At 40.3% G+C, this 16,459-nt stretch overlaps 1 long non-coding RNA gene across 1 annotated transcript; it reads right to left on the bottom strand.

The window, feature by feature from the left end:
- Positions 1–376: 376 nt before the first annotated feature.
- LOC124160752 lies at positions 377–8,646 on the bottom strand. The gene is made up of 5 exons (XR_006865232.1): positions 8,160–8,646; positions 7,341–7,393; positions 6,028–6,109; positions 2,838–3,113; positions 377–744 (listed from the first exon to the last, which is right to left on the bottom strand). It is a non-coding gene; the product is annotated as an uncharacterized LOC124160752 (long non-coding RNA).
- Positions 8,647–16,459: the final 7,813 nt, after the last annotated feature.

Genomic DNA, 16,459 nt, shown 5'->3' with positions numbered 1-16,459 from the left:
AAAATTCTCAAATCAAGGTTATCATAGTGAGAAGACAACCAATGAAAGTATTAGGTTATCTGCAAATAAAATGGTGCCAACATTCCTGGAGGCAGTTGGGTCGCCCAAAAAACAGCCTGAAATACTCGAAACTAAAATTGTTGTTAAGTACCTCATCTTGATTCTTTTCTTCGGTGACTTGACGAGTAGGAGGCAGTATCCATTCCAATCTTTCTCCTAAGACTGCTCGCAAATGGGAATTAGGATTCACTACGAGTGTCAGTATATGCCAACATTACAGCCATCAATGAGTCCAGCCCACCAGATTCACTTATTTCCTTCAGATTGCGTTGAAAGAAGCAGCAAGAGAAAGAAAAAATACAGCATATTGGATGAATCTTTTTACTGACCAGAAAACTAATTAGCATTCAAAAAACAGCCTTTCATGATGAACCATAGAATGTTTGGCCATTTAAGTCAATTCTCTTCCGCTGTGATGCGATGAGGAGGACGAAGCAATGATTCCAATCTTTCGCCTAAGTCTACTAGGAAATTGGATTTTGGATTTGCTCAGGAACACAAAAAAATGACAAAATTACAGCCAGGTGACCAAATCAGCTACTTCCATTGGGATTGCAGCGAGAGAAGGAGTGATGAAGAAAACAATTCAGCTGCTACTGGAGCGGAGACAGCTTCAACAATTCTGCAAGGGGGTGGTCCTTCAGAAGTGAGGAGGATAAGAATCTGCACACACCTGCAGAGTATCTAAAATGACATGAGAGAGAAATGAAAAAAGGATATTAGTATGACAGAATCCTTAAGAACTTGATAGAGGAATGGTGTACCAAAATTGATAAAACCTGTTATTACTGACCTACAAACTATTTCACACTCAATCATCGATTCATTCAAGTATGTATGAGGATATTGCTATCCGAACACTCTGTACTTGCTTTTCTATATGTGCATTTTAGACACGTGTATTACATTTATGTGTGAGGTTTGCATGGCATTTCGTCATATCAGTCTCAGCTTTCAGACGTTCCTCCATGATGGGTTTTACATAGGGGACAACAGTTTCTCCAGCCATCCTGCTGGCGCCTTCGGATCAGAGGTGCCAATCTATCTAAACCAGTAGAAAGGGAACATGAACACGCCACGGAGAACAAGCAGTTCCGCCGCGCCGTCTCGGAGCACGTGTGGTCAGAACCCTGCCACACTGTGGATTTCGATGAGCTTAAATCCTGTATAATGAAAGCTGTTACCTAGGTTAATCCCAGAAGCTATAAAGATAACTAAGCATCCTGAGAACTGCAACAGAGAAGACGGCTACACATTAGCCAACACATGGAAAAGGGTCTTCTACATCAATGACCAATCAGAGCCCACCTGAGATCCAACCAATCAGAACCGACCTAATATCCCTAAATTTCCTATATAAGGCGGCGAAATTTACGCATCACTAATTCCGATCTGAAGACGACAGCTAGATGACTGGAGAAACTGTCTTGAACAACACAACGCGGAGGAATGCCCAAAAACCGTGACTCATATGTATTAAAGTTTTTCAGGAGGAAATGGTGAACCAATGAATTACCTGTTCCATGAAACCTGTTACCAGGAATCAAGTCCCAGTAGCAGTATCATGTAAGTAGTAATTTTGCTATAGCTAGTATATCTAGCTTGTAGCTCTTTAAATAGAAAAATAATTTTGTATTCAACTCTTTCAACACAGCAAGAAATTATGTGTCTCATTACACAACATATACATGTTTAGTCTGATGTACTGCAAGGAAATGAACAGGCGACAGGGAAGAACAGCAGTGTAAATTATTATGATGACCTAAAGTATCATTGAAAGGCGTGATAAGTACCTATTATATCTGTTTACAATAATTAAATTTTTATTTGCGTCAATAGGGTAGTTTCCTTCATCAAAGAAAACGAAATGCATCGATTGTGATTCCTTGCCCACCATTAGTGTATTCATAATGTACAAATTATTTGGTTTTAGAAATCCCAGTTTAGACCAATGGAAACGGTCAATTTTATCCTCATTTGGAAAAGGCCAGATTGGTGCCAATGCGATTCTGTTCCACGTGACGTCACAGGGACCTAGTTTCTATACGAGTAGATAGGAGTTTTACATCGTCTGAGATTATTAATGCATGGATGAGGCACAGAGCTCAGGGAAACATCTCTTAATAATCACACATTAAAAATACCTAAGTTCGGAAAATTTCTGTCGTTTGATAGGGGAATAATAATCCTTATTTAAGCCAAGTGCTACCAGCTAGCAGGGTACTCGGCTACCTGCTAGCAGCCTGCGTCGTATCAGCGCTCAAGCCTCACCCCAAGGTCACTAAACAAGGCAGCAGGGGAACCAGAAATACGTCACACGGACTTTTTCCTATCATTCCTACTTAGCTGTCGCATTTTCGCGCACTTGAAAATTTTCACTCTTCATTATATCTCGAAAAATAGATATCGTCATTTAAAAATCTAAAAGTGTGAAATTCGTACTCCAGGAGTAATAATCTTTCCATTTGGGCAATAAAATAAAAATCGGAAACTACCCTATTTGGTACTAGAGATAAAGTATATGTTTTTGCAAAATATTTTGCTCAGGTAATTGTTGCTTAAAAGGCAGTGATCATTCATAAATTAATGGTAGCTGAACAAATTATTTCATATTAAGAGGTGGCAATGGTTCGATTCAATATCGTTAAGTACACCCCTGAATGAAAGTAAAAAATGATGTGCTTGAATATTGAAGAAATCATGAACATACTACTCTAATAAAAATAACGTACAGTAATTGGCACAGGTTGAATAATATGAAACGTAGGTATTAATACCTCTGAGATCAACGGTTGATAAACCACCATGAACAATATTTTTCTGTGCCAGACGGGAGCCTGGGATGGAGGCTACTTGCAACTCATCATCTTCACCTTGACCTTCAGAAGAAAAAAGCGGCAATGTCATTCACAAAAATCATTCTCGTTGGATGTAAATTATTGCAAGTAGAGGCAATCTTCATTGATTCAGGCAGGAATACATCCAACTGGTTCACAGGCGTATGATCCATTATCAATGGAGAAAATGGATCATTCCTTCGGATGTCTACCAATCTAAGAGAAAATGTAATGGAGAAATAATATACCATTGCTTTCAATGCAAAAAAAAAACAGATTGAATGTAAAAAAAACAAATACAAACAATTTTGAATGGATGATTTACAACAATAGGTACTTCTATCAAACAGAATATATGGGACCTGAAATTGAGTATGAAGCTTATTAAAAAATGGAAGTAACAAGAAAAATAAAATAGATCCCGCCCCAAACTAAGAGAAAAAAAGAAGAGAGAGTTTTAGAAGTAAGACAACATTGTAATGGTTGCTACGAGACGGAAGTGAAAGAAGGATATAATATTCTCATTTGCAAATTCTATTCCTTCCCTGACATTGTTACAGCTGAATCTGTATTTCTTTATAGTTTTTGCCCGATAGTAAAATTGTTCTACTTCCTCAAGTTTTGATGAATTACTATTTTTGAGCCTAAGATTTTTTGCATATAAAGTTTCTCAAAACAATATGACAAAGGTTGTTATATTAATTTATTTTATTTGTTTACATCGCCCAAAAAACAGCTCATTTCAGGCCTTTCACAACGGGGGAAATACGTAACATGAAACGATGACTTTCACATGCAACCATGCCCAGGGTAGGGGCTACCTACCCGGGCAGGACTCAAACCCACGACCTTTGGTTTGGCAGGCGAGGACTTTAACCCACTCCCACCGAGATGGTCTGACGTTTGTGAAGATTTATTGTTGTTATTTTTTGCTATGCTTTTTTGGTGAAATGACTAGCAAATTAAGCGTTTAATTCTTCAAACTGCTTATAAATTTTACTCTGGCTGCCAAGTTGGCCGTGAGCTCTAGGATTGGGCTCCAAGTGTTTGCTGCACCACTTGTTACAGTAGTTTGACCAAAATTTGGTATTTGGTCAAACTGCTGTAACATATGGCACAAAGTTACATGTGAATGGGTGCCAATCTCTTTGTAAAGGGCATAAAAATTTTTTCCTACAAGTACATGACAGTCAACACTGAAATTTTTACAGAAGATGAAGGCTTGGTTTTTTACTGTAATTAAATGCATAGAACTAGATGTTGATAGAACTAATGATGCCATGTGACCCTGAAAAATGGAGACTGTTTACTAATCCCCCCCAATTCTATCTCCTTAGCATAAATGATCATCTTTTAGAACTTTGTACCTCTCAAAACCCTAATAAGAAATATAAATGCTAAAGAATCCTTTTCATTCCACCAAATGATAGCAAAATGATGAAAGTTGGAGGAAGGACTTCCCCCAAAAATGGTGGTTGATGATAGGAAACAGATGTCATATTTAGATTCAGTAGGTCATTTTGATCATATATTACCTGGCTACGTGCCTTGCACATGCAATGAGAAAAAAGGATAACATGCGTAATGTATTATTGAAATTCATCATACATCAAGAATCATAAAATTAGGGAAATTAATTGGTCCGGTCAAGATTACCTTATCAACCAAATTTTCAAATGGACAATTAAGTATTGACTTTTGACCTTCAGTTTTCCACGATAGACGTGATCAAGTGTCTGGAAAGATACAACAAATTTCAAGAGGTTATTCCTCTTTTGCTATTTCTTCTATTTACTTGTTAATTCTTTTGAATGAAATACATAATTCCGTAAGGATGTTATCCGTATTTAACTATCAATGACTAAGATGTCATCAGCAGATTACCCCAAAATAAGCAATGACTATTAGATGGCTTTACATATATTGGCTATCTCAAACGCTGGTAGCAGAGAAGATTTTCAGTAAAACATGTGAGCTGAGCTGAGAAAGGGAGTTTCATTTCATTCTTTTCTTTCCCTGCCGTGTGCTCAGTGCTATTGCGGCATGTGACACAGGTAGATTCCCAGAGGGTAGGCGATAGGTCCCTGCAGAAGGGTAAACATTTTTGGCATGGAACTTTTACCACCGGTGTCATAATATTTTGGAAATTTGATATGATCATGCACACGATGGAATTAAAAAATATGAAAAAATCAATAACCACTCCATTTCCTTCATGGGGATGGATAATTACTTGCTATTTCCATCAGAAGGTGGTAAAATGCATGAAGGAAATCAGAGGCAAAGTTCATCTGTAGTGGGTACATACACGTATCACATGAGGAAATTGTTCTCAGCAGGAAACAGCAAGGCTACAGGGAGAAAAAAAAGTATACCACATCATCTGCCATGAACATTGGTGTGGGTATTGAACTATTTGACACAAAACTTTCTTCCAGATGTAAATGTTCCTTATTGTATTCCTTTCGTAATTACTTTGGTACCAAATTATTACAACTTTCCATGCTTGTACCCAGAATCAAATCTAGGTGGGGGGGGGGGGAACTAGCTTTGGTTATTCAAGTTGTAACTTTTGTGAAGAGAAAAGGCTAATGAAGCCAAAGTTTTAAGGAAATTATGACAGCAATTTATTAGTTTTTATACTTATTTGTTAGAAAGAATAATGATGTTTATTTTATTTTCATGACTCCAGCTAATATTATTTTTCTTCAAAAGGAAAATTTGTTCATAACTTTTTTTTAAACTAAATTTTCGCTTCTGGGGAGGGGAGAGGGGCAGTTGCCTCCTTGCCCTCCACTGGGTATGCCCATTCAACATAAAAGTTCTCATTGTGAGGAAGGAACTGTTAGGACTGAGATTGAAAAACTGAATGGGTCCATCAGTGATGAAAATATACCTTAGACTATGTAATTCTTTGATTCCATCCACATAGTCCTGGATTAGTTAGTCATTTGAATACATATTAAAATGCCTGTGCTTGAATACGTTGAGTGCTGATGCAAAGGCTTAAGTTAATCCGGAGTGAGTTCCAAATTATAGTCCCTGAGCCAGTGTATAGTTTTTGGGATTTTGGAATATGGAATATATATATGTGTATGTGGAAAAATGACAATACGAACAAATCTCATACCGTTTTGATGATGTTCTGCAGGCCTGGGGCAGGTGTCATTCCCCTAATGTCGCAGCGGAATGAGTGGCCGCAGGTGTTATGGCTGAAAATAAAACAATTTAAATGATATTCATCATGAGCCAGCTTAAGATGAATATTGGATCATTTGCTCTACTTATAACACATGCTATTGCTCCTGGTTATTTTTTCAAGTAGAATGATAAAATGCATGTCATATTGGCCTTTTTAATGATGATAAGACATATATACCCTTGGAAATTGATAGGCACTTTGAGTGAATGTTTTTTGCATGCTGGGGCTGTTCAACCTTAAGGATACATATACAGGCACGTGTTTAGGGGCATTGCAGTCAAAGCGGCAAAGCCTTCTCTCAGGCAAGAAGCATAGATGTATACTGGAGGCACCTCGCAGGGCACTGCCGTGAGCAGGATTATTAATACCCCATATTAACAGTAAACAGCATTATCGAACCCACATAATTAGGGATGGGCCAATCCAGGATTTTTTTCGGATCCTTGATTTTCGGAGCTGGATCTTTCTGATCGGAAATTTTCGAATCCAGATGCGTTTTCAAATTACCTACGCTGAGATTCCCCCGATGAATGTTGGATCTCTTGGGAAGAGTCACAATATGTTCCATTCGTATCTTTCCTTTTTTATTTTCCATGGCTGAAATTCTCCTACGTAGCCTTTGCGAGAGTTTTCAAGCAAAACGGTTCATGAGTAACACAAGAATTGCATGCGACGTTGCAGTCGAAGAGAGATTCGGAACTCTTTCAAGCCTTGTTGGGAGTTGAATTCACTGAAGCTATTATTTAATATTTTGCATCTAGATCCTATGTCTTCTGCGACTTTGGATCCGATGTATCCGATGAAGGGCAATATCTGCGGATATTTGTATCTGATTCGACCATCCCTACACATAATACTATGTGGGTTCCGTCTGCCTGCAGTTGTCATCTTTGCTAGGGTTTTAAATGTACTAAGTTAGGATTACAGCAGAATACATGCCAAAATAGATATTGAGGAATGAGCAGGGACATTTAGAAATAATGTCCTCTTTTTGTCGCATGCCCTTCCACTTTGCTCTTCGTTATGCTGGTCGAGGCCCTTTCGTCAGTACAAGTGAGAGAGGGGAGGGGAGGCGGCAAAAAAAGTAGGTTACACTGTTTAATTGGGGTGGTATAATCTTTATTATAATAGCTGAAAGTACATATCTTAGTCTTGTAGTGCTCTAAAAGAGAGGGATGAATACTTTTTGTTAGAAAAAAGCTGCAACAATTAAAAATAAGAAGAGAGTAAGGTTCTCTTACCTTTGGGTGGTTGGCCGCCCATGTAGCAGGGAGTTGGCCCAGGTGTTATGGCCCTGAAGTAGTGAATATACATGATTGAAGATAGACATCATTTACTGATTTAAGTTAAAACTCTATCATATATTAACATTAAAGAAAATGTCACTCAAAAACTAATAATATGTGCGTTGACTGTAATTACATTTGTCATTAAGGATTTTCATAAGCTGTTCACAGAAATAAGTTCTTGCCATTAAAAATATGTTTTTTTGTGTATTAATTCATTTTAGCAGGTTAAATTAGCAGGAAAGATAACTAAATAATTTCTTAGAAAGAGGTTATTTTCAAAAGTTTTCATTTTATCTAGTGCATGTGTCGACCTGAGGGTGGCGGGCTATAGTCACAAAGGATCTAAAATATATCCACCATTGCAGTGGCGCAGCGAGGGGGTGGGTTTTGGGGGATAAAACGCCCCAGGGCTCAGAAATTTTTTAAAAGTTTAATCCATTTTACTTAAATGGATTACCATTACTTACAGAATAGTGTCAATATTAATAAAACATCCCTCCGAAAACCGTAAAACTCACCATTTTGAACCATTTATATCGAACATTTTCTGAATGAGTGCCCCGCACCTCATACCTTACCCAGGCGGGTATTCCACAGCCCCAGAAACCCCAGTATTAGTTGTGCCCATAAACCCCCTCTAGCCTTAAGTCCTAGCTGCGCCCCTGCACCATTGCAACAACGGAGAAAAAATACGTAGCCTAAAAGCAATCCGGATGGTAAAATTTTATGCAAGTATTTGGGGAAGGGTTCTTGACCCCCTCGTTCACTTACCTCATGAGGTGGGACTTCGGACTTCACCGCGGGCCATGGGTGGTGATGTTTTTACCGGTCACCTCCAGGACCGACCCGCGGCGGTCTCTGCTCCAGGGCCTGGAGGTCTAGGTGTATTAGCAGATGTTCAATGATCGCCTCCAGCCGGTCAATCTCCGCTACCAAGTCTTCGATATCTAGCCTCAATATCTCCATTTCTCGGAGCATTGACCGGTGGAGGCGATCGTTTGGCCCTGGATGGTCCTGCACCTCACTACTCCCCCTGGCAGGGCCCTCATCTTGATCTTGTTCTTCTCCCGGAGGAGGAGGTGAGGCGGGCGAAGGTGGTGTGCCCGCCTCCGGGGGCACAGGGGACGTGGATGGTGGTGGTTCCCTTGTGTTGTCCACTGCTTCCACGTCCGCCCCCGGAGTCACCGTCTCCTCCGGGCAAGGGCCCTCGGCGGCCGGACCCTCCTCCTCATCCCGCCGCTGTGTCCTTCGGCAGCAACATCCTATCACGGAAAAGAGGAAAGAAAATCATAGACAGATACCTAGTCTATGTTCGCTATACCAGTTATATCAGTTCGCTCACATAGCACAAGGTTTGTTATACTCTTATTTTTCCCTAACGCTCATCCCGACAGACGGCATGCATCGAGGATTTTCTTCTAATATCCTCCATGGGAATGCAGACGAAAATTTTTTCTGGGGTGTTATTGCACAGAGGAACAATGCACCACATGTAATTTTTCATTCTTTCAGCCATGTTCTCCCTTAAACGCAACGTGGCTCTTTCAAACCTGACGTTACGACGTTACTGAGCTTGGACTCCTACTGAATTATGACGTCACGGCGTAAGATTAGTGGGGGCGGTATATTTTAGCCCGCGAAAGTCGGGAGACTCTTGGGATTAATATTCTAGTGAATAAACTGAATTTTAAGCGGAAAAAGTATATTGCGGTACCAAGTGTTTACTGTAGTAATTCAGCACACTGTCTATAAAAAGTATGCAATTTCACTCTTATGAGGTTGGAAAACGATTATTCACAAAATTTTAAGCACGGCTATCTGATGTTTATTTGAACCTTAAGCATACGGATTACGTTTCGGTCGAAAACGAACCAATTTTTATTACAGAGGCTTGGGGGCAAGCGCTCCCTATCAGGGGCGCAGCCATGAATTAAAGCTGGGGGAGGATAAGGTGCAATTAATACCAGGGTGTGTGGGGTATGGTATACCCACCAGGATAAGCGGTAGGTGCGAGATTAATAAATTGCAAAATTTAATAATAAATGGTTTAAAATGGTGAGTTATACGGCTTTCTGAGGGGTATTCTATTAATCTCTACGCTATTCTATTGGTAATATCAATACAATTTAGTAAAACGTATTAAACTTAAAAATTTCTGTGAGCTATTGGGGGGGGGGCGTTTATCCCTCAAAACCCCTCCCCCCTCGCTGCCTCACTGCTCTGTATAGTCATTTGTTTGCCCTGGTGTAAGATGCTTTGGAGGCATTGCGATCTCAGTAAGGGAAGCATTCCAAGTCATGAATCGCCCAGAGCTTCCAGCAACAGGGCATCTAGTAAGGTTCTCAAGTCTCTATTGCACCAATTGTGCGAAAAATCCAATGAGAAGCAACAACCATCATTCACCGCTTGACCGGGTTTCGAGCCAGGATCCCCCTCTATCCGTTCCAGTACATGCTTTAGCCGGTTGAGCTACCGACGTGTTATTCCCACTTTTGGATATTTCCTTATACTCTACCGGGCAAGGTGGTATGGACTGCTGAGCATTCGATATGCCACAAGCAGTCCAAATCGTCCGCACGGGGCCTTCCTCTCCGGCTGAGGCGCAAAATTTGGTCCTCTTGTGATTTCATATGCTAAGTAGTCCTTGTCCGCCTTTGTCCACAAATATGACGCCTTGGTAGCATTATTTGAACAACGAGCAATTATGAACAACGCATAATTCGATCGGAAATCCTGCTTTGAATCCTAGCCGAGGCGAACGATTTTTTTCTCCATGGATTTTTCGCACAATTTTTGTATTGCGAGTGACTCCCATCAAGTTATCTCCGTGTAAGTCCTGGTATACTTAATCTCTCTTGTACCCTTGGGATGCGAAGTACCTTATACCTGCGTCACCTGTGAATCAGACTTATGGCTATTCCAGGCAGCGGCGCAGCGAGGGAGGGGGTTTAGGGGGATAAACCCCCCCCCCCCCAGAACTCAGAGAAATATTTAAGTTTAATCCATTTTACTTATTTGGATCAGTATTACTTACAAAATAATACTAGGACTAATCAAAAATCCCTCAGAAAGCCGTAAAACTTGCCATTTTGAACCATTGTTCTTAATTATTTTCTGGAGGAGGTCCCCCGCATCTCCCCTGCAACTCCTGCTTACACTATTGGGTTTGCAATACCTCCACACCCGTAAGTGTTAGTTGCGCCTAAAACCCCCCCTAGCCTTAATTCCGAGCTGCGCCCCTGAATGCAGGCTATAATAAATTATCTAAATTAGAAAATTTATTCCCCTCACAATGTTATTTATGTTAAAATATTTCTTGGAGTGTAGGTCAACTTATGTAATGCAAAAAAGTAATAGCCAACGTTTCTGTTTACTTAAAACCATCATCAGGGCTTAACTGTGTGCATAATATAATATATCTATAAATATAATAATAACATAATATCAATAATATATCAATATCAATAAATATGTACACAATTAAGTTCTGAAGATGGTTTTAAATAAACGCAAACATTGGCTATAACTTTTTTGCAGAACATACGTTGACCTACACTTCAAGAATTACTTTAACAAGTATTAAATGAAGTCAAAATAAGGAAAAAATAAATAATGATATTTTTTTAAATAATAGAATAAATTTCAAAGTACCGTGATGATTAAATTTATATTGCTCCCCTAAAGAGGGGCTAATATGGCCATACGGGAATGTAAAACTAATCGTTACCGTTATTCAAGCTATATTGTCTCGTACAGTATCATGGCTTTATTTTGAAATGATTGGGAAGGTGTTTGCAAAGGAATGTTTTAGTCACACCTCTCTTCGAACGGAGAAAAATTCCATGAAAACGTCCCAAACATTAACTTGCATCCATCGCTTAGAGGACATGTTCGATTGATAATAAAATAAATCGTATTTTGACTTCGAAGAAATAGTTGAATGTAACGGATTTGCTAGAGGCCTACCGGAAATAAAATCGATTAAATAAGCAACGACTACGGTAAATTTATTCCGTCAGGAAAATTTGACGCAAGGAAATGACACCTTCATACGTGGCATTAGTAATCTATTCCTATAGAGAAATCGTCCCGAATACCAAGGAAAATGCAAATGTCCTCGACGTAAAAGGATTTTTAAGAGAACAGACCAGAGTTGCTAAGCAGCTCTTTCCGTAGGATGTATTTTATCAAAAATAGAAAAAAATACTCATTCTCAGAGGCGTATTTCACGGTATGATAATGTTCAGAAGTTGTTCTGGTACTTACGTAGAGCGTTTCCCATTTTATCTTCGTCTTATCTTCTTATCCTTCGTTTTATCCTCGTAAGCGTCTGCTTTCGTCTTCTCTATGAAGCGGTGATAGCAGTGTAAATTCTGCATGCCTAGCAACGCGCGGCTATCGGCTTCTGAGAGCATTGTTGTGAGGTAATGCTTAGGACTATGCATTTTTATTCGAAGAATTTCATCGCGAATTTACTTTTAGGGCATAGAATTAATAAAGTGTTGTATTCTTAAGTTAGTATGTGTATTTTCACTGAATCATACTACATGGAGTGGCGGTGGCACAAGATTTTTTCCTTTAAAATGCTTTTGGCTAAAAATGCCACGGATTAGAAGGAATTAATTTTTTATCCTTGTTAAATTAATCGTAATATATTTTGTGCGCTGCATATTCGGATTCAATTATTTACCAACTTTTAATTTATTTGTTCATACCCTCAATTTAGTTTACAATTTAAATAGTCTAAGTAAGATTTATAACGCGGAAGAAAAAAAAAAACATGCAAACATTTAGGCGTTTAATAACTTAAATTACACATACATGTTATTTGGTTTTAGAATTCCCAGTTTAGCCGAATGTTAATTGTCAATTTTAATTTCATTTGAAAAAAGCCAGATTGCGACCATGCTATGCCACTTTACGTAACGTCGCAAGGTCCGAGATGCTAAACGAGTAGTCAGGAATTTTACATCGTCTGAGATTACCAATTCATGCATGTGGCACAGAGCCCAGAGAAACATCTCTTTACAATCACCTATTTTAACCCTATGTTTAGAAAGTTTCCTTCGTTTGGTAGGATATTAATAATTCCTATCTAAGCCAAGCGATACCTGCTAGAATGGTACTCTGCTACCTGCCAGAAGCCTTATAGTCGCGGCGTTCATTGCGTCGTACCAAGTTGGATTCACCCGACGGCAGCCGGATCCAGAATGAAGTCACACGGGCTTTTCACAGCATACATGCTTAGCCGTCGCATTTTTGCGTGCTTGAAATTTTTCTCCTTTCCTTTAATCGCGAAAAATAGATATTATCATTTAAAATTTTAAAATCGTGAAATACGTACTCCAGGTGTAAATAGTGTATCGATTTAGGCAATTTAAAGAATAGGAAACCACCCTATTATTACCAAACTTAGGGCATATTTTACACGCTTTTGGTATGTTATAATCCAGTAGTAGATCCAGAGAGGGGCTGTGGGGGGGTTTAGCCCCACCCCCCTTGTGTATCCAATTTACTCTAGGTGGAATAGGGTAGTTTTCTTCATCAAAGAAAACGAAAGGAAATGATAGCGATTCGTTACCCACCATTAGTGCATTCATAATATACAAACTATTTGGTTCTAGAAATACCGGTTTAGACGAATGGCAAGGGTGAATTTTATCCTCATTTGAAAAAGGGCAGAAGGGCAGGCTGGCGCCCAGGCGATGCCACTCCATGTGACGTCACAGGGATCTAGCTTCTATACGAGTAGATAGGAGTTTTACATTGTCTGAGATTACCAGTGCATGCATGAGCCACAGAGCTCAGGAAAACATGCCTTAATATTCACCTATTAAAACAGGCTAAGGTCGGAAAGTTTTCTTCGTTTCATAAGGTGTTAATAAGCCTTATTTAAGCCAAGCGCTACCAGATAGCAGGGTACAAGGCTACCTGCTAGCATCGTCGCTGTATTAGCGCTCAAGGCCTCGCCTCATTGTCGCTTCACTTGCGGGAACGGGAACCAGAAATACGTCACACGGAGTTTTCCCATCATTCATACTTATAGCCGTCGCGTTTTCGTTGCGCTTCAAAATTCTCACTTTTCATTTAATCGCGAAAAATAGATATCGTAATCGCAAATCTATAAGCGTGAAATACGTACTCCAGCAAATAATAATCTTTCGATTTGGGCCTAAAAAAAAATAGGAAACCACCCTATAGTAATCTCAGCCCCCTCCCCCCTTGTCCCTATCCTGGATTCGCCACTAGTTAACAGGACATTCTTGAAGTAATCTGGAACCTACTGAAATTCAGGTATTTCATGAAGTACCTAAGCAGTGTTTATTTCCCCCCGAAAAAGGAGTCAATAAAGTTTACTCCCGTTATCTATCCGTGAAATATCAGCATGGTTAATTCTTTGATGATGATATAACGAATCGCCCAGGTAAGTAATGAGGGTAAAAGTGCTGACAATGAGAATAGGGGGAGAGAGTCTTCTGAAAACCTTCAGAAGTGGATGGGACAACTTAATGGGATCTGAATCTCGTAAAATAACTAATGCTGCCGTAAAGGCGTTGTCGCCGTAAAATAAACAATGCCGACGATTTCCAGGTTTGGCCTCTTCATTGTAAAGTGCGCAACCGACCGTACAGTCTGGTGGATTAACAGCAATAACTCCCCACATGCCGCAAGACGCGATGCCTTCTATACACGATTCGGTGTCGCTCTCGCAGCTCCGCGTCCTCGGCGACCGCTGCTTTTCTGTGATTGTAGTTAAATAGGGCCTCCGCGCGAACCCGCCATACCTCACCTTCCCTAAAAAATGGCCAAATGAAACAGAGAAGGGGAAACAGGTCTAAGGGATCATGATCTCTTCGAGAGAGGCACAAGTCGTCCGTATCTCGCCCTGACTAATCCCGTCTCTGGTGGGTTGTGGCTCTCCGATGTGGTATCGATGTCTGAGAACATTGACTCGCAATAAACCGAAGTTCGCGGCTGACGCTCTGCTAAGGTCATCGCCACCCGATTCCTCCTGATGACTCCATCTCAATGAGATAGGACCGGGGATGGCCCGACTCCCGCAAACCGTTCCATACTCCCGACCAGGGCCCTTATGTATACGGGCCATGCTCCCGACGATCTCTCACCCGAACGGTGGCTCCCGCAGGCAATTGGGGTAGTTCTTTTGACGGGTGTCGTCGGTCGTAGTTCGTCTCTTCTATCTCCAAGATGACCTTATTCTGATTCCGTAGGGCCGTAAGGCTGGGTCATTTGGGATTCAACTTCCATGGATGAAATGGCAAAATTATTCTCAGCTTTCGTCCCGATAGCTGTGGTCGTTTTCACGCGGTAGCTGCTTTTCAATTTGAGCAACCGCCTTCGTTCTGCAAACTGCTGCCGAATGTCCTTTCATTTTACAAAGAGCGTACGCAGATTGACGTCGTGCGAAAGCGTGCTGCGGTGTTTTCCCGCACCGTGCAAATTTACGGCCACTCACCTTAATTGGTCGGGTGAGGCTGCTCGTCACTGCCGGGCGGCATTTCGGGCAGTCAGACAAGTGTGTAAGAGTCTATCCATCCCATTGTACTGGCCATTGCATACATTGAGTGTTGGGCTTTATGGTCATGAGGAAAGAGGACGAGGGAGGACTGACGGTGGTTGTCATTTGTGTGTGGATGAGAACGGAGTTAGGTGAGATGGATGAAGAGGAAAACGAATGAGGACGTGCTAATCAGGGTGAGTGAGATAAAAAACTTCAGGGGTAGTTAGAAAGATAGATAGAAAAATATTTATTGTGCAGGAAAAATTCTGTCAGAACAAAAGTATTATTAAATTACATAAATATAAGTTGAATTTTGCTATCACATTACATTAAATACAATATAAATTATTACAATGTTAAATTATTACAATAACTTTCCATTTTATGACATTTAACTGATCATAGTAAATGCTCGAAATATAGTAAAATGGCAAATTGATCTATTTTCCAAGAGGTATTTTATACAAACACAGAAAAAGTCACATATTCTTAACGCTTTGCATATGGGTGCAGAGAATTCTCATCATTTTTTTTTCGAACATTCCGGAGGGATGACGAGGATTCTTGTCATTTAGGCGCGTCAATTTAAACAATTTTAAAGCATATCGCAAGCGAATACGTATTGTACACTTTAAACCTCCCTGTACGGAGCTCTTTTTTGGGGGTGAGTTGCCTGGGTGTTTTCGTCCATTAGATGTGGGGCCAAGCTCAACGTACCTTACCCCGGCCACTGTACTTCACCCTCTAACCCTATCATAGCACGAATCCACCATCAACTTTTTGCATTCCCAGGGTTTTTTTCAACCAAACATTGTAGTTGATTTTAAGTGACTTACTCTTCTAAAATGTCTCCGGTATAGTCCACAAATTTCCACAGGGAAGAATGACGCCTCGGTAGCTTAACTGGCTAAAGCACTCGGCCGGAAATCGAGGGATCCGGGTTCGAATCCCGGTCAAGGCGAATGATTTTTTCCCTGTGGATTTTTCGCACAATTGTGCATTGCGGGTGACTCCCGTAAAGTTATCACCGTGGCTAGTCCCGGTATACTTAAACTATGTTAAACAGTATATGTAGACTACATAAACAGTGAATTCAATGCCATTTTATATATCTTGGGCTATATTTCTGATGCATTACCTGAGATTCATTATCTTGATGTTTTTATTGGTGAGATGTAATTATGTTTTTAGGCTATCTGATCCCATTGGTCCATGCAATGGGATGGATAGACTCTTACACATTTTCTGCTTGCAGATTCTATACAATCATGTCATATGAATACGTGTTCACATAGCTCGTAAGCTTTATTCATGCGTGCTCGACTCTGATAACTCTAATAGAATTAGATACAAAACACAAGGAATCAATTAATCAATGCACCCATGAGTGGCTTGTAGCAATATGTATGAGGGGGATGAGATGGCCAGGGGTGGCGCCCCTCCACCCCCCAGGCAACAGGAACATTTTTGAAAAATGACATGCCTAGAAATCAGTGGTGTAGCCAGGAATTTAAATTGGTTGGCTTTGGGAGGGGTGCAAAACCAGGAG

This window comes from Ischnura elegans, chromosome 6, assembly GCF_921293095.1.
Source record: "Ischnura elegans chromosome 6, ioIscEleg1.1, whole genome shotgun sequence".
NCBI classification, from domain to species: Eukaryota; Metazoa; Arthropoda; class Insecta; order Odonata; family Coenagrionidae; genus Ischnura; species Ischnura elegans.
This window is presented reverse-complemented; position numbering and strand designations above follow the sequence as displayed.